The sequence below is a fragment of the Pipistrellus hanaki genome (genome assembly GCF_964339955.1).
Source record: "Pipistrellus hanaki genome assembly, chromosome: 2".
NCBI classification, from domain to species: Eukaryota; Metazoa; Chordata; class Mammalia; order Chiroptera; family Vespertilionidae; genus Pipistrellus; species Pipistrellus hanaki.
In genome coordinates this window covers 76,038,051-76,056,874 of record NC_140504.1, presented here as the reverse complement: position 1 = coordinate 76,056,874, position 18,824 = coordinate 76,038,051, and the positions used below count along the sequence as shown (strand labels likewise).

Below are 18,824 nucleotides of genomic sequence, written 5' to 3'. Positions count from 1 at the left end.
GGCAAGTGGGTGACGCCAGGGCAGCCAAAGCAGGTGCAAGTGAGAGCCCCCTGGTCACCCCACCAGTCATCCCACAGATCGGCCCTGATTGCCAACCAGACCCAGGGACTCTACCAGTGCATGACATTTTGTGCACCAGGCCTCTAATAAGTTCATAAGAATAAAAAACATTCTGGACATATATTTCAGAAATGTGGATTTAACAAAAGAAGAAACAAGAAGAAAAACAAAAATTAATTATATCTGATAAAATGCCAATGCTGAATTTAACTGCAAATTTGAATCTATAAACTGTTAAAACCTATCATTACAAAGAAAAAATATACTTAGTGCCCTCTCCATTCAGTGTCAAAAGTTATTTTTGGATTTTGTTTAAAATCTATTTTCACATGAAAATAAAAGGTAAAAGTTTTTTAAAAGATGGGGAGAAGGGAAGGGTCAAATATGTTATTTTTCTATCATAAGTTATTTTTAAAAATGTTTAATTCTTTATTATTGAAAGTACAATATTACATATGTCTCCTTTTTCCCTCCCTTGAACTCTCTCCAGCTGATCCTCCCCCGCCAGCACATGCCATCACCTCCCTACTGTCTGTGTCCATTGGTTATGCTTATATGCAGGCTTATAAGTCCTTTGGTTGATCACTTACCCACCCCTGCCACACTCCCCTGCCTTCCCTTTAAAGTTTGATGGTCTCTTTGATATTTCTATGTCTCTGGATCTATTTTTGCTCATAAGTTTATGTTGCTTATATAATTATATTCCACAAGTGAGTGAAATCATGTGGTATTTATTCTCCTTTGACTGGCTTATTTCGCTTACCATAATGCTCTTCAGGTCCATCCATGCTGTTGTGAATTGTAAGAGTTTGTCCTTTTTTACAGCAGCATAGTATTCCATTGTGCCACTGTTTTTTAATCCATTCATCTGCTGACGGGCACTTAGGCTGTTTCCAAATCTTAGGTATTGTAAATTGTGCTTCTATGAACATAGGAGTGCATATGTCCATTCTGGATGGTGTTTCTGAGTTCTTGGGATATATTCCTAGAAGTAGGATTACTGGGTCAAATTGCCCCTCCCGCCAGCTTGCTTGCCCCCAAATGCCCCCCTTGTCTCCCCCCAACTGACCCTCCACACTGATCTGGTCACCCCACACAAACTATTGTTCAGTAGTTTGGTCATCCCTCACTAACCCCTTGCTAACCTGGTCATACACAGCCATGCCATCTTGTGAGGGTATGATGGTTAATTTGCATATTACCTCTATATTATATAGGATTTCTCTCACTCTTAAGTAAAGAAAATATCCCTTTAGAATGTGGTAGAAAAGATCAGAGGAAAATGACAAGCTTCTAAAGGCAAATGGGGTCTTGAAAAGAGACAATTTTTGCACAGCTTTCTAGGCTTAGTAATAGAGATTAGTGGATGGGAAGTGTAAAATCCCCTAGGTTGTATTGGTAGTTGAAAAGGCAAAGGAAACCTGTATCCAGGGACATTGCTACTGCATGTCATATTCATGTTAAGTTGAAAGAAACATGTTAAGTTGGGAAAACCTGAAGCCTTTCTGTATAATAAAAGGTAGCCTTTTCCCTGCACCAGGGGAAAAAGCTTAGACAAGTAGACGGCCTTGGATTTCAGCTTCCTCTCACTCTGTAGGTAGTTTGGGGCAGAGCATAAGCTCTACAAAGCTATCAGGTCTGCATCCTAGGTAGAGAACTAGAATGTTGGAAGGAGTCTCCTGAAAGAAGAGAGATAAGGAATGTTACCTTAGCCATCTTCATAGAGTTTTCCATGTCTCAGAATGGGCCTGAGCAGAGAGTTCCATGCACCTAGAAGTAATATTGACATTGTTCAGCGAGCTGCCATACACATAGCTCCTTTAAGAAGACAATAAGGAATGGATTAGCTAAAACCAGAATGAGTATACGATTGAGGAAAATACAAGGGGAAATTTTATCAAAGAGGATGATGTGAATAGCAATGCTTAACCTTGATGTCTCTAACCCGAAGTCCCAAACACTACCATCACCAACAGCAAAATATTTTTATAAATAGAGCCATAACTCTGTTAAAGAAATGTGACTATCTATTAAATAAATAATGAGATGATGTTTCTTTTTTATTTTTTTAAATATATTTTATTGATATTTTACAGAGAGGAAGGGAGAGAGATAGAGAGCTAGAAACATAGATGAGAGAGAAACATCGACCAGCTGCCTCTTGCACACCCCCCACCAAGGATGTGCCTGCAACCAAGGTACATGCCCTTGACCGGAATCGAACCTGGGACCCCTCAGTCCGCAGACCGACCGACGCTCTACCACTGAGCCAAACCGGTTTCGGCTGATGTTTCTTTTATAAATAAAGCCTGAAATTAAAACTGAGTTATAAAAAATGTTCTATTTCTTGCACCTAAGTGTGTGTCATAAGATGCATATTTGCTAACTTAGAATAACAGATATCATAGCCTTTATTTATTTATTTATTTATTTTCCATAGCCACCTTTAACAGCAAAGCCCTGACAAGAATTCTAGAAGTTTTGAAAATTACTCTGCTTAACTTACTTTCAAATAAAGAAATATATGAAGTACTAAGATATAGTTGAGCATGACATCTGATATTATTTTATATAGTTTTATAAAGGTAAACAAGATAACACTAGAATGGAATTAGATAATTTTAGGGAAGAGGAACTAACTGAACAATTTGATAAACCTTAACTTTAATCTTGAATAACTTGAATTTTATTAAAAATATTTTTTAACTATCCAGACTTCAAAATTTATACAACCAGATTCTGTTCAACTTTCACTTGTTTACCCAGACAATGAAAATTGAAAAACTAACATTATTGGCAGTATTCACTTTCCTAATTCATTGGTTTTTATTAAAAAACATTCTCCCTCTGGTATCTCAATCTGTTGATGCTCACTACCTGACCCAATTATCACCATTAGTGAATTATCATAATTTTCTTCATTTTTGGGGTGTCATTCAATTGACCCTTTCTCAATGCACCATGTTTTCCTCCACTCTAGGAACCAGTATTGAAAATCATGATCTTTATAAATTATGACTCTTATTTCTGTAATATTAATAAGGAATCACTGTGGGACCACAAAACCTAAAATTTCAAAAGCAAAAATATTGCATTTTACAATCAGGAGAGATTTATTTATTTTACCTTAGTGTTTGACAACTTAAACTCCTTCCCCCAGAATAAAATATCTGACCAACTTCATTCATGCCTTTGCAAGCTCTGTCTACAATAACTAAGGTTTTATAAGATGAACTTTTCTATGTGTAAAATTTAATCAACCTTTGGGCAATCAGGAGTAATAATAAAGACAATTATACCGACTTATGTTTTTAAAAGTCAACTTCTGAAATATTTGGTTTAAATAATCCTATATAATAAAGAGCTAATATGCTAATTAGACCAAACAGCAGAACAACCATCCAGATGACCTTCTGGACGACCTTCTCAATGACCTTCTGGACAAAGCCAGGTCTTCGAGGGCTGGAGGAGGCAGGCGGGACTGCGAGGGCCGCCAAGCCCCTTGCAAGAATTTGTGCACCAGGCCTCTATTAAGAACATATTCTTCTCAAATCGGAAAAAAACTTGCTGACAAGTCTGCCTGCTTATGTATTCTGTACCCATTACATAGAAAAGGGCTGTTTACTTCACTAATGAACACAAAAAGACAACAGATGTCTAGAACCAATTTGGCAGCTTCTAAATTTTATATCCATACCCCAAGAATCCATTAGCTAACAATAATTTATAGAAACTGAAATAATATCAGAATTCTTCCATAGGAGATCTAGAATTGGAAGGTCACTTTGTTATATATTATAATAATTCTCCCTTCAAAGCAGCTGAGAGAATTGGCTAAGCATTATTGAAATATTTATGTAGCATCATCAAAATCATAGTTAAATGTAAGTTTTATCAACATTCTTTAACTTAAAATACTGAATAATTTTACATGTGTATCAGTCTTTTCAGTGACTAGAGGTGGGAGAATCAGAGAGGAAAGTTTGTAGCTTATGTTTTTGTATATCTTATCATAATCAGGTTTACAAAGCTGTGGCCAATTGATCCCTACTCTTAATTTTCTTCTTCTGACCCAAACTTATTTTAATCTACTATTTATTTAATTACTTGGGGTTTTTAAGTTGCTTTCTGGGAAAACACTCTTCCTCAACAATCCTTCTGAACTAACATTATAAAGAATAGGGCAGGTCTCCATTTTACAGATAATTTATGTCAAACTCATCAATTGACATGGTAAGATGTTAACTCTACCACCCAAATCTTATTTTGAGCCATATTTGTAGTCACTAATGTAAAATATGGCTCTCCAAATACTACTGTCAATTATATTAGACTAAGTGAAAATTGGTACTTATAAACTCACATGAAATATTCATAATTGGGAAAATGTTCTTTAAGAATCACTTGTTTCTTCTTTGTATTGTGCTAAGATCTTTTAAATATATTCTTAGGTCAATGCAAAGCTGCTTAATTGACTATATTATCAGAGTTGTACAGGCATACCTTTCCAAAATTGTAACTTAATTTTATGGTTTTGGTAATTTTTGTTTGACTCATACAAGGAATATTTATTCAAAAATTCATTCTGTACCTCTTTATTCTACCAAAAAACAACAACGAACACTTTACCAACAGAGTATTGAATGCCCCATACACTGTTAGGGGCTGGGTGTAAAAAGGCAAGGTCAGATGCTCCTAAGAAATTTTAGCTTATAGAAATGGACACACAAATTATAAAAATGCATAAATATGCCAGTTGCTATATGCATAGGTTGCAATATATCCATGGTGCTATGAAAGTACAGAGATGATGGTTCATTTAATACTGCAACTGAATACAGTTTCAATTATGTTATCCAATATTCCTTCTACACGAAAATCATGTTTATTCCTCCTAGAAGTCAATGAAGAAAAGTATATTTATATCCAAAGAAAAGTTTTATGCTCTCTTTTTATTGTATTATAAGAACTATATAGCCTAAAGTAATTTGCCTTTTCATTTTTACTTTAGTTCATGGCAGTAAATTATATTACTAGTAAATGCCTGGTGCATTTTTAAAAATCTTTTCTAAATTAGCTTCTGATGTTTACTTTTAAGCGCTTTGTTTAACACATGGTTTTGAATTGTGCAATTTTACAGCAGCAAGGGTTAGAAAGATAATCTATTTTAATCTCCTAAAGTTTCAAAGGGATTAATTTAAGCCTCAAGATTATAAGTAATCTAACCGAGATTACATCTAGTTATTTGACGAATTTAGATTAGAAACCAGGTGACATGAACCCTAGTATTTTATTTTAGCTATGTTATATTAAAAAAAAATGAAATAGAAATAGATGGTGACAAAGCTGTGGCCAATTTACCCCTACTCTTAATTTTCTGGTAGAAGAAGAAATAAAGAAGGTAAGTAATTTGAAGAGTTGAAAATTTTGGTTTTCTCAAAATTTAGTTGTCTCAGAATTTAAGTATAAAATTTAAAAGAATACAATAGTCAAAAACCTCACCATAAGGTGGAAATATACTCTTGGCTATTTTTCTGAAAAATAAATATAGCCTTAAACTCAAATAAAATGTTTATAATGCAGAACATGTGTCTTTCTTCAGGGACAGTGGCATACGTGTATTTTAAGTTGTAAAAGTAAACAAGTTTATTTATCTTCTAGACACTTGAAAAACAATGAGAATCACTCTTGCCCCTTTTACTATTTTTCCTAAGAGAGATTGGTATTTTAAGACCTAAATGCTAACAGCTCAGACTGCTACACTAGCAATGTTACTAATATCTAGTCCAGTGTGGGTTCTTGACTGATGAGGGGAAATAATTTATTAATGAATATATTTAGTTTTATGTGTAAAATTAGGAAAATAGCTTACAATTGAAAAGGCTAAACCTGACATGTATGTATGTTTGTTTGACAAAAAACCAACCTCAATTTTATATGTTTGTTAGTGCTTGGAGAAAAAAATAAAAATCATGCTTTGGATACCAGAAAAATGCCCATTGAGAATTGTTTCAGTTTTTTATTGCTGCATAACAAACTGGCAAAAAAAAAAAAAAAAAAAAAGTGATTTAAAACAGTTCATTATTACCTTTAAATTTGTTGAATCAACAATTTGAACTATGGTTGTTGACCATTATTATCTTCTAGAAGCCAGTGCGTGAAAATTCATGCTCTGGAGGGGGGTTCCTGCATCCAGGCCTTCCCCGTCTCACAGTCCTGGAGCCCCCAGGGGCAAGAGGTGACCTGGCAATCAGGGGACACCACCATCACACCTCTGCTGCTGCTACTGCTGGCAGCGCAAGCCTTGGCTGGCCCTGGTTACCTGAGCCTTGGGCCAGCCTTGGGTGGCTAGTCAGCCACCATCTGAGGCTTGCCTGCGCCTCCGCTAACCTGCTTGCCTGAGCCTCAGTCAGTGGGGGTGCAGGAGTACCCGAGGCCCCCAGTAGAGCTGAGGATACTCCAATGGCAGGCATGTGGAGTGGCAGGCCCCAGCTGAGGAATGGAGGATGCTCTCAATGACATGAGTTATAACTTCCAATTTGTTAGACTACAGCTTTGGGGGAGGGAGGAAGAGAGGGATGGGCAGCTCATTGGAGGAGCCTGGGTGAGCTATCAGTCAGTGAGGGGTGCAGAAAAACCTGAGGTCTCCAGCAGGGCTGAAGAAGCTCTGGTGGCAGGCAGGCAGGTGCTCAGAGGAGGCGGCCCCACTCCACTGTGGGCACTGCCATCTTGTGATGGTGTGATGGTCAATTTGCATGCTATCTCTTTATAATAGAGGATGGTTCTATGAGCCAATTGGACTCAACTGGGCAATTTTTTTTTTTCTCAGTGTCTTTCATGCAGCTGTGGCTGGAATCTTCTGACAGATCAACTGGCTGAACAACCAAGATGGCTCACGCACATGACTGGCAGTTAATGCTAACTATTGCCTGGGAGCTAAGCTGGAGCACACCTGCAGTGGTCTCTCCATATGGCTTGGGTTTCTTATAGCATGGTAGGCTATGCCCCATGAGGCAGAATCCCAAGCATTCCAAGAGGTCCAGGAAGAAACTGAAGTATTTCTTATGACCTAGTTTCAGATGTTCCAGATATCACTTCCACTGGATTCTAATAGTTTAAACAGTTACCACAACCAGTTTGGATTCAAGGGGATGGGGAATTAACTATGCCTTTGGATGTGAGAAAGTAACTGCCAGCACCATCTTGAGATTTACGTACCAAAAGAGGTTTCAGCAGTATTTTCACAGAGATACAAACTCATCTTCTGTGAGATGAGTATGGAGTGGTTACAGGGGATACATTTCACTAAAACATTCTTCAATAAGTAATTTTGAATCTGTTGAATTGTGTAAACTTGTGATTTTGATTCAACAACACCCACAAGTTTTGCTCTAAAAACATCCAGTAAATATGAATTTACAGTTTAAATTTTAAGAATAAATTATTATGTGCTGCTTACTTTTCCTTCAAAGAACCTCAGCATTGATTTCTTTATACAATGGAAATGAAACAAAAATCAATCATTAACATTTTTCTTTGTCATTATATTTTTCTTGACCATCTTTACATTTTCACTACTGTCCAGTTATTTTCAGTTACAACAATATTTTCAAGATAAATATTAGTGGAATAAAACCATGAATAAAAAACATATGTTTACTATATATTCTAGACACACAGATATTAAAAACAAATAGATGAACATCCATTTTGTACATGCACTTTTTATTTATTGTATCTTACTAATTTTGTTTGAATACTTCCTCTATAAACCTAAAAATAACATAAATTATAATTGTATTGTATCTCACAGAGAGCATTAGTTGCATTAATATATTAAGAACAATTCCATCATATTTTACACATTCCCCAGCAGGCAAAAATACTTTCAGTCATATCAATACTTTCTTTTCCTAGCTATCTTAAAGATCTGCCACTTATATTAATTTTTTATCTTTCAAATATTGGTGGAAAATCACAATATCTTATGGTTACATTATTTGGGTACAAGGGTCATATCAGTTATTATTAAGAGCAGCGTAAGTCTCCCTACAAGAAAATGTTTTTTGATAAGCAATCTTATTAGACTTCTCCTTCAGGAGTATTATCAACATGCTTACCATCTCACACATCTACAAATATTCTCACTTGTTTATGCTAATACCTTCTCTCTTGTTAATTATCAACAAATTTATCTACCCTTAAAATGTAAATTAACACTGCAATTAATATTAATTTATGGGATTACTTAGTAAATATTTTATCTTATTTTATTTGTGTAATATTGATAGAAAATTTTTTCTTTCTATTAAATTCAAGCAATCTTGAAGTACCAGCGCTGCAGCTGCCACTCCTGGTTCCTTTTGGTTCCAAGTCCAAAATGGCAACACTCAAGGATCAGCTGACTGAATCTTCTTAAGGAAGAACAGAGCCCCCAGAATAAGATTACAGTCGTTGGGGTTGGTGCTGTTGGCATGGCTTGTGCCATCAGTATCTTGATGAAGGACTTGGCGGATGAACTTGCTCTTGTTGATGTCATGGAAGACAAATTAAAGGGAGAAATGATGGATCTCCAACATGGAAGCCTTTTCCTTAGAACACCAAAAATTGTCTCTGGCAAAGACTATAGTGTGACGGCAAACTCCAAGCTGGTTACTATCACAGCTGGAGCTCGTCAACAAGAAGGAGAAAGCCGCTTTAATTTGGTCCAGCGTAACGTGAACATCTTTAAATTCATCATTCCTCATGTTGTAAAATACAGTACCAACTGCAAATTGCTTGTTGTTTCCAATGCAGTGGATAGCTTGACCTCTGTGGCTTGGAAGTTAAGCGGCTTTCCCAAAAACCATGTTGTTGGAAGTGGTTGCGATCTGGATTCAGCTGGGTTCTGATACCTGTTGGGGAGAGGCTGGGAGTTCACCCAATAAGGTGTCATGGGTGGGTCCTGGGGGAGCATGGAGACTCCAGTGTGCCTGTGTGGAGTGGAGTGAATGTTGCTGGTGTCTCCCTAAGAATCTGCACCCGGATTTAGGCACTGATACAGATAAGGAACAGTGCAAACAAGTTCACAAGCAGATGGATGGCAGTGCTTATGGGGTAATCAAACTGAAAGGCTATACATCCTGGGCCATTGGCCTATCTGTGGAAGATTTACCAGAAAGTATGATGAAGAATCTTAGGCGGGTGCATCCAATTTCCACTATGATTAAAGGTCTCCATGGAATAAAAGATGATGTCTTCCTTAGTGTTCCTTGCATCTTGGGACAGAATGGAATCTCAGATGTTGTGAAGGTGACTCTGACACCTGAGGAAGAGACCCGTTTGAAGAAGAGTGCAGACACACTGTGGGGGATCCAGAAAGAGCTGCAATTTTAAAGTCTTCTGATGTCAGACCACCTCACTGTCTAGGCTACTGCAGGATTTTAGTTGGAGATTGTGCATATTGTCTGTTTTAGCTGATCTGTGACTAAGAACATCAGTTTCGTAAAGATAGACGTAGTAATGGTTTACAAAACCCAGCACCTGCATGCTGATGCTGGATGGTCCTCTTGTGTAGTCCTAAACTGGTTAGTGTGAAATAGTTCACCTCCTCGAAGGCACCACTGCCAATGTTGCTCACACTACAGTTGCCCTTCAGACTAGATGTATGTTCACTGTGTTACATAACTTGTGGTTCCCTTTTCTCCAATCAGTCACATCCTGGGATCCAATGTAAATCCAATATTACATGTTTTGTGCATAACTGTCCCAAAGGATCTTATTCTGTATACTGTATGTATCAGAATAGTGTACATTGCCATATAGTGTAAAAAGAAAAGTCTACATGTAAATAACACAGCCAACTTTCCAAGTGTCATATCAACTAAAATGCCAAATAAACCTTGAACAGTGAGGAAAAAAATAAATTCAAGCAGTCTTACAAATAAATGCCAAACTATTCACTTCAGCAGTCAGGAAGTTTCATTTTGCAAACCAGTTGAGTAAATCCTCAGAAGTGATAACTATTAGATTGCTTTGGATAGGCTTCTGATACTTCTGTTGTTGCCAACTTATCGCCTGAGAAATATTGTTTCAGTTCTTCAACATCGTATTGTCACACCTGTGTACCTGTAACTCTGAACAGCAGTGCATAGTTCATGTGACCTCAGAAGTGCCAGTGACCTATCAAGGTTCATTCCATATTTCCTAAATCAATTCTGGTATAAAATGATGTCTTGAAAACCAGTTATCTTGAATCTTACTATTGTTTTACAAGTCTTTACCTAATCTGGAAGGATATGATGAGGTAATTATTTCAACAGAAAATCAGCAGGATGAAAGAAGGAATTCCATTTCTGAAAAAGAAGTTCCAACAACTTGGAACAAAAATGGTTGGCAATCCCTAACTGGTTTGGCTCAGTGAATAGAGCATTGGCCTGTGGACTAAAAGGTCCCAGGTTCGATTCTGGTCAAGGGTATGTACCTTGGTTAAAGGTCCATGCCCAGTAGGGGGTTGTGCATGAAGCAGCTGATTGATGGTTTCTCTCTCATCAATGTTTCTAACTCTTTATCCCTCTCCCTTCCTCTCTGAAAAAAAAAAAATCAATAAAAAATATTTTTTAAAAATGGTTGGCGAGTCTGTTGCTGAATGTTCTCTATTAGTCTGACTCTGGGCATTTCTTTGTCTAGGACTGAGGTTCATCTGAGAATGTATCTTTTCTGTCCTTGCAAGTAGTAAAGAATAAAAGCAATTTCACAGCAGTAGTAGAAGCCGACCATTAACTGAACAGAAATATCAATGGATTTCTGGAAGACTGATAGAAGGACAGGAACACAGTAAGCCAGATAAAACTGGACTATTAAACATACAATTCAAATGATATGGCCTAAATGAAATTCCATTTGGATTTCCTTCTTTCATTTTACTTTGTTTTTCAGTGGGAAAGGGACTCTTCCCCAGTACCAGATCCAAATTTGGACATATCCCATGAGTATTATCTTTTAGGCAATGAATAGTCACTTAACCTCATAATCATAGACTCAATTTAGAATGCAAAGTATCTATCAAAATACTAATTAAACATGAATTAATTCAAGACCATGATTTCTTAAAATATTTCTCTGTCCCCCAACTCTACTCCTACATCAAACCTTGAAGGAGGATACTTGCTTTTAGTGCCAGTGATATAGTTGGTCTCTACTATTTCTTCATATTCAAGGCTTTCACTGTAGCTATGGTGTGGTCTATAGGGTGAGGAAAAATATTTAAGAGGACAAAAAAAATTTTTGCTTGGTTTAGGTGGCTTCTCTTTTTCTGCTTCTGGCAAAGGCTTAACACTGACTGTGAAAATTTTTCAGGTATTTTCATCTCTGATGATCTTTCTCATTGAATTCCTTTGAGCTGAGAAGATACATCTCTATTCCAATTGAATTCCTACAATTCATTCCACATTCCCTACAAACCTATTGTTTATCTCTTGTTTCATTTTTTTAAATTTATTTTTTAAAGTATTAAGTCTACAATAAAGTTCATGGGGAGGTAAATAAATTTCCCATATACTCCCACCCCCCAAACATGCATAGCCTCCCCAATTATTAATATTCCCCACCAGAGTGTACCTCTGTTACAATTGATGGGCCTACATTAATATATCACTACCCTCCAAAGCTCATCATTTACATTAGATATCGCTCTCAGTGTTGTACATTCTATAAGTTCAGACATATCTATTCATCATTATAGTATCATACAGAGTATTTTCACTGCCTCCAAATCCAATGTGCTCACCTATTTATTCCTCCCTGCTTCCTAATCCCTAATAACCACTGATATTTTTTATTATTCATAGTTTTGCCTTTTCCAGAAGGTCATATATTTGGAATCACATAGCATGCAGTCATTTTAGATTAGCTTCTTTTACTTAGTTATATGCATATAAGCTTCATCCATGTCTTTTTTCTCCTTTTAAAAAACTTTTATTAAATTTATTGGGGTGACATATAATATGTACATATAAAAGCCTAAGTGACTATTCAACTGTTTGACTGTTCAACTGTTTAACTAGTAACTATGATACACACTGACCACCAGGGGGCAGATGCTCAACACACTGGCAGGGAAACATGGAATAGACTGATGAATCTCAAAGAAAAGTGGGGATGGGGGAGGGTCGGAAGAGATTAACCAACAATTGTATATGCATATTAGAGGTTCCATGCACCAACGAGGTCCCTTAGCCTGGCCTGTGGGGATCATGCCAAAACCAGCCTGGTGTGCACCTGTGGGGTCCCTTGGCCTGGTCTGAACCCTCTCACAATTCAGGAGAATGTCAGAGAATCGGTTTCAACATGATTCCCTCAGGCCAGGTCGAGGGACCCCACTGGTGCACGAATCCATGCACCAGGCCTCTAGTTGGTTAATAAGATTATATAAGTTTCAAGTGTACAATTCTATAAACATCATCTGTATATTGATTTGTGTGTTCAACATCCAAAGTCAAATCACCTTCCATCACCATATATTTGAACCCCTTTACTCTTCTACCTTACTCCCCTTCCCTCTGGTAACCATCAAACTTTTGTCTGTGTCTATGAGATTTTTGTTTGTCTTGTTGGATCATTAGTTGCTTTCTGTTTTCCATCCCACATATGAGTTAAATCTTATGTCTCACTACTTAATTTCCTTTTTGTGTTGAAAAATAGTCCATTGACTAGATGGAACACAGTTTATCCACTAATCTACTTAAGGAGATTTTGGATTCTTCCTAGTTTGGGAAAATATGAATAAAGCTGCTCTGAACATCTGTGTGCAGGTTTTTGTGCACACATAAGTTTACAACTCCTTTGTGTAAATACCAAGAAGCAGTATTGCTGAATTATATGGTAAGAACATAGTTTTGTAAAAAATCGTCAAACCATCTTCTAAAGTAGTGGTACCATTTTGCATCCCCACTGCAATGAATGAGAGTTCCTATTGTGCCATAACCAGCATTTGGTGTTCTGGATTTTGGCAATTATGGTGTGTAGTAGTATACGGTAGCATTGTTGTTTTAATTTGCATTTTCCTGATGACATACCTTCTGATTTTTGTTGCTGGAGTTTCTCTATCTTTTAATGAACTTATGAGACTAAATCCAAAATGACCTGATGTCTTTTCCATATGTCTTATTCTTTCCTTGTCCAAAAAATTGAAGTTCAGGCTGCTCCTATTGCAGCCATATCTATCTTATTTTCCCAAACTATTTAAATTTCTGAGGCATGAAAGGTTGTATTTTCCAAAATGTCTATAAGATTTTCCTTCACACAAACTTGTCTTACAATGTGATGTTGGTATTCATCCTATTGAGATGTGGGGCTATGTTCTTTGAAGAAGTCTGAACCACATGGAGGGGCCAAGTATTAGATGTTGATTGACAATCTGAGATAAGGTACCAGCCAGCAGCAACTGCCAGGTATAGGAGAGAAGATGCCTTGAGTTACTCACAGCCTTTGAGTCTTCTGTGCTGAAGCCTTAGAAATTCATTGTGAATAAAAAATGAACCCTGTTCCCTGCTGTGCCCCACTGAGTCCATTAATATAATAAAATGATTTTGTATGCCACTAAGGTTCAGGAGGCAAAAAAAATAGAAACAACAACAAAACTGGAATATCAGCATTCTGAAATAGGTGCCAGCCCTCTAGGTTTTCCACATGCACCAATATATTGAGCTTGAAGTGGTCTGATGGATATCTCTTAACTTGTACCAACATTTATCTTTGCAGCAAGATGTTTTTATAGAAGTTTCTTCGTAACCTTTCCTTTCTAAACTATAATCCTCTTAATAGAAGATTGGTCTAAGGACAGAGAATGGATTCATGTTTCATTATAAATGCACATAATAATTTTGCTGTATTTTGGTATCTGCTCACCATCAAAATATTAACTTTAACATCTGTTACATCCAGTATGAAGCAGTCATAGCAGTCTGGAACAGAGATGAGAGTATTCTTTCTGTCAGGCTCCTAATACAGGCTTTATACCATACCCTTAGTAACCAGCTACAGTATATGACCCTGAACAAACTGAAGGGCCACCCTCTAAAGAAACAGAACTGCATTTCTGAAGAGGGCAAGGATTCCAAAAATTGATCTTGTTTCCCTCAGAGTAAAGAATTTATTACTCTGGCATGAGGACAGATTGGAGCTTAAGTAGCTTGACTGACTCTTAGGTAGGCAGCCTTTTAGTCGTCCTTCCAATGGAGTAGAGAGCCCTGATCTGCAGAGAATTATGATATAACAGTACAAACACATTGGTTAATTTTATTTAGTCCAGTCATACAATTAGAAATATGAATGGAAAGAAAAGATAACCAGTCTTTGTAGAAAATTAATCTCTAATTCCACATACTCCTTCCAAAAATAAGAGGTTAATTAAATAAACAAAACAACTGACATTGGAGAATGGAGATATTTTACTAATAAATTTCTCCATTATATACTAGTAGTATAATAGTTATTCTCCTAATGAAATTTTCATGCCTGCACAGTGTCTATTTTCTTATTCTTTGAGAACCACCCTCTAATACTTTCAATGTATATAGTTCTCATAGCGATTTAACCTGTCTATCTCTTGTTATTAGGGGTAGAAATGTGAACAATGAAAATTATGTACCTGCTAGTAATGGTGATTTGTTAAAAATCTGTCCATATGATCAAAGTAATACCAATGAGTTTTATTCTCTTTTTCTGGTTAAGTCAGTTGTAAACAGGTTTCTGTCATTCTAAATCAAAGAGGTTTGACTTATGACTCTGATATTAACGAAGATAATGATGTATAAAACAAAACAATAAAACTAAGTGTGATTGAAATGAAGTAATCATATAAAGTATTTTAAAAATTAGTGCTTTTAAAATAATAATTAATTAATTTTAAAAATAATAATAGAACCAATAAGTTATCTATAATTTGAGTAAATAAAAAAGATTAATTAAATTAATTTTAAAATAATACTAGAACCAACAAGTTACCTATAACTTGAGTAAATAAAAAAGAAGGGATCTGCATTTATATCCCATATGCTATTTTTAAAGAAATAAATTGATAGTGTATTACAGAAAAATTATTTTAGGTAAAATGAAATATTATGATTCAATGTAAATATTAAAATGTAAGATTAATATATTTCAAAAAGTCTAATTTAACAATTCTTTTTTATTCCAGAGGTAAATAAGTGTTAGAAAATTCTTACTGATAATTTAAAGGCATTTTTTATAAACAAAAAATAATAATCTAGTAATTTTTAAAATTTTTATCTTTGTTAAATCCTCCCTGGAGGATATTTTTTCCATTGATTTTAGAGAGAGTGGGATGGAGGGGAAGAAAGGAAAAGGAGAGAGAAAAAAACATTGATGTGAGAGAGCCACATCAATTGGTTGTCTCCCTCACATGCCCCAACCGGGGTGGAGAACCTGCACCCCAGGTACATATCCTGGACCAGAATCAAACCCAGATGCATATCTGTGACCCTTTGATTCTCAGGCAGGCACTCTAACTATTGAGTACGCTCAATGGGAAGAGCAATAACCTAGTAATTTTTTCTAACCTAGTAATTTGAAAAGAAAATAAACAAATAGTAAAACAAAATATTTGTATATTAAACTTATTTGGCAAAGTAATACAAAAAATAAAGCTCTAAAATTAATGAGGTCCTAGAGAAGTCTTATTTAATTTGATCTATTGGAACATTATACTGGCACAGGATTAACCCTTAAGATTCATTTCATTCTTTATAGATTTAATCACTAATGTTTCAGCAAATATTTGTATATTACAATTAACTCAGCTTGTAGGTATAACCCATGCACAAAATATGAAAGACTTAATCATAGTACTGAACATAATATTTGTTTTAATTAAATTTTTGTGTTACATTGCAAAAATGATAATGGTCTCACTTTTGTAAAACAAAAATAATAATTTTATATTTGATAGTTTAGGGTAAAGAGAGATATTAATATATCACCTGGTGCCTCCCAACTGCCCTCCCCTGCCAGCCATCTTGTGGTGGCCATCTTGTGTCCATACGGGGGCAGTATCTTTGACCACATGGGGGCAGCCATATTGTGTGTGGGAGTGATGATCAATCTCCATATTACTCTTTTATTAGATAGGACAGAGGCCTGGTGCATGGGTGGGGGCCGGCTGGTTTGCCCTGAAGGATGTTCCAGATCAGGGTGGGGGTTTCCTTGGGACATGAGGCTGCCTGAGTGAGGGGCCTGTGGTGGTTTGCAGGCCAGCCACATACCCTGGTGACCCAAGTGGAGGTCCTGGTATCTGGAATTTATTTACCTTCTAAAATTGAAACTTTGTAGCCTGGCATGGAGGTCTAGGCTGGCCAGGGCTGCAGAAGCTTGGCTTCCTCCATTGCCCAAGGCAACCCTAGCCTCCTGCTCTTCCAGGTCTGTGGCTGCTGCCATTTCTGTTTGGATTTGTTTACCTTCAATGAGGATTTGAGTCTCTCATTTTGGTAATGTCTTAAATACACTGAAATTAGAATAATTAGTTTCTGCTTAGTTGATAAATACATGATAAACTCATATATGACTTTGGGAACATTATTTCAGCAAGAGAGTTGATGCTGAGCCATAATAAACATGATAATATAGTGAATGTTTTGATAATTCTTACACAACATATAATAGATTTAATTTAATTTAGTTTTTCTAACTTTTATAAAAATAAAATCTATCCTCTAAACTAATTCTTAAATTATTATCTTTATTATTCCCCTATGTATAGTTCATAGAATAATAAACAACACATTTTTAATTTAAATATTCAGACTGATCTAAGCTGATTTTCTTGAAGAATCAGGGCAGAATCTAGGTATAATTTAAGAATGCAGAGAATGACTTCCCCTTCTGAAAATATATACTGTGGTTCAGAAGCTAAAAATATTATTTCAAAGTCTTCTTCAATAGCTTAATTTATGGTTTAATAGGCTTTTTTAATGTAAACTTTTTATTTGTATAGTTAGGCACTTGAGCTATTTCTAGTCACTAAGAATATCCAAATTTTTAGGAAGTCTTATACTTTCTACTTTCAAAGTGTGTGGACAACCCATCCACTTCTTCCTCTCTATCATCACCCTAAAAAAACCACTACTTTTTAACTCCAGAATTACCCACTCTGAACTCATACTTCTCCATGAGTATAATATTGCCTGCATTACAAAGAGCAGACAGAGCACCTTTTAAAATATAAGAATCATTGTCCTGCCCCTTTTTAGCATGCAACCTATATGTTTTGATGTCATCATTTGTAAAAACGTGTACAAAAGAGTACCTATCTGATAGGGCCATGAATATTTAGTGACCTAGCTTGTAAATGTATTTAGAACCAGTGTAAGACACATGATGAGTCTTTATTACACATTAACTTTAAAATGTAAGTTCTATGTGAGCATTCTTTTGTCTGTATTGCTCATCACTTCAATACCCAATGTCTTCAAAAGATGTTCCACATGCAATGTCAAACATAATAGCTGAATAAATATGAATTGATAGCACTAGGAAGGAGGTACTGTTTAAAAGAACTATTTTAAGAAAAAGTGAAAAAGTATCCTGCAGATGTCACACGTGTGTAAGTGTTTGCTCATGAGAGCAAAGCACGAGCTCATTTGGAAACTAAGTTGGAAAGAAGATTCACTTAAAATAATCTGTAACTTGAGTTTAATTTCATAGAATTAGATAAATTTTACCTAAATAGATACACAGATAGCATATGCAAACGATATATGTGCATTCTTGTGTATATTTGGCTCAATTTTCAATGGTTACAAGAGAGGCAGGGTTTTGGTTCCTGCTTTATCACTTACTGGCTGGAATTATGTGGGCAACTTCTGTGCGTCAGCTTTCTGATCTATATAATCAGATTAATTATGGCTACTTCAGAGTGTGAGGATTAATTAAATTCCTATTTGTAATTTGTATTTGTAATTATTATCTGAAATTAGTATTTGTACTTGGAACAGTCTGGCACATAGTAAATACTATATAACTGATTGCTAAGTAATATGAAAGTTAATCCTTTCCACTTCACCATATTATAAGATTTGTTTAAGAGATGACATTCTTATTGGATTTCTTTCTTTCATTTTTCTTTTCTTTCTTTCTTTTTTTTTTTTTTTTTTTTTTTTTTTACTTTTACCCTCCTGAGTGACAATTAAAGTTAGAGTTCATTAAAAAAAAGGGGGGGGGATTCATGATAGTGCTTTACAAAAGTTTGAAAGGAAAACAAAACAAACAAAGACAAACACTAGCATCTAAATATAAGAATCTTGGAAAAGGCATCACTCAGAACTGCTGTTGGGAAGTGGTGGGCATGCCTGGTGGGCATGCCTGCATGTCTTGACAGAGATGCCAGCTGAAATCTAGCTCTAAGGTCTTGGAACATGGACTTCCATAGTAAATTGCGGTGGAGTAATGATTAGATTGAGGGATGATCCAAATAAGCAATTTAATGAAGCAAGGAGTGCAGCTGTCTTTGCAGAGGATGCAAAGGTAGAATTCAAAATTCTACCTTTGCAGAGAGAGAAGATGGCGAACGAATAGGCAGACCTTCTTGCAGCTCCTACCAGGGTTAGACTGGAAATAAAACTAAATTATCAGCTGAGTTCCAGCTGAGGAGGAGTTATATCAAGGAAGAATAGAAAACTCCTTGAGACTTGCAGGAAGGGTGAGGTCATGAGAGAGGCTGACCCAACTTCTATGAGCAGCAGATTAAGAGTAGGCGGGATCTCTTGCCT

General features: G+C 36.0%; 1 pseudogene across 1 annotated transcript; it reads left to right on the top strand.

Moving 5' to 3' along the window:
* The first annotated feature begins 8,416 nt into the window (after positions 1-8,416).
* Positions 8,417-9,515, top strand: LOC311617322 (L-lactate dehydrogenase A chain-like; annotated as a pseudogene). Its single transcript has one exon. The product of its transcript is annotated as an L-lactate dehydrogenase A chain-like (transcript).
* The last annotated feature ends 9,309 nt before the right edge of the window (positions 9,516-18,824 follow it).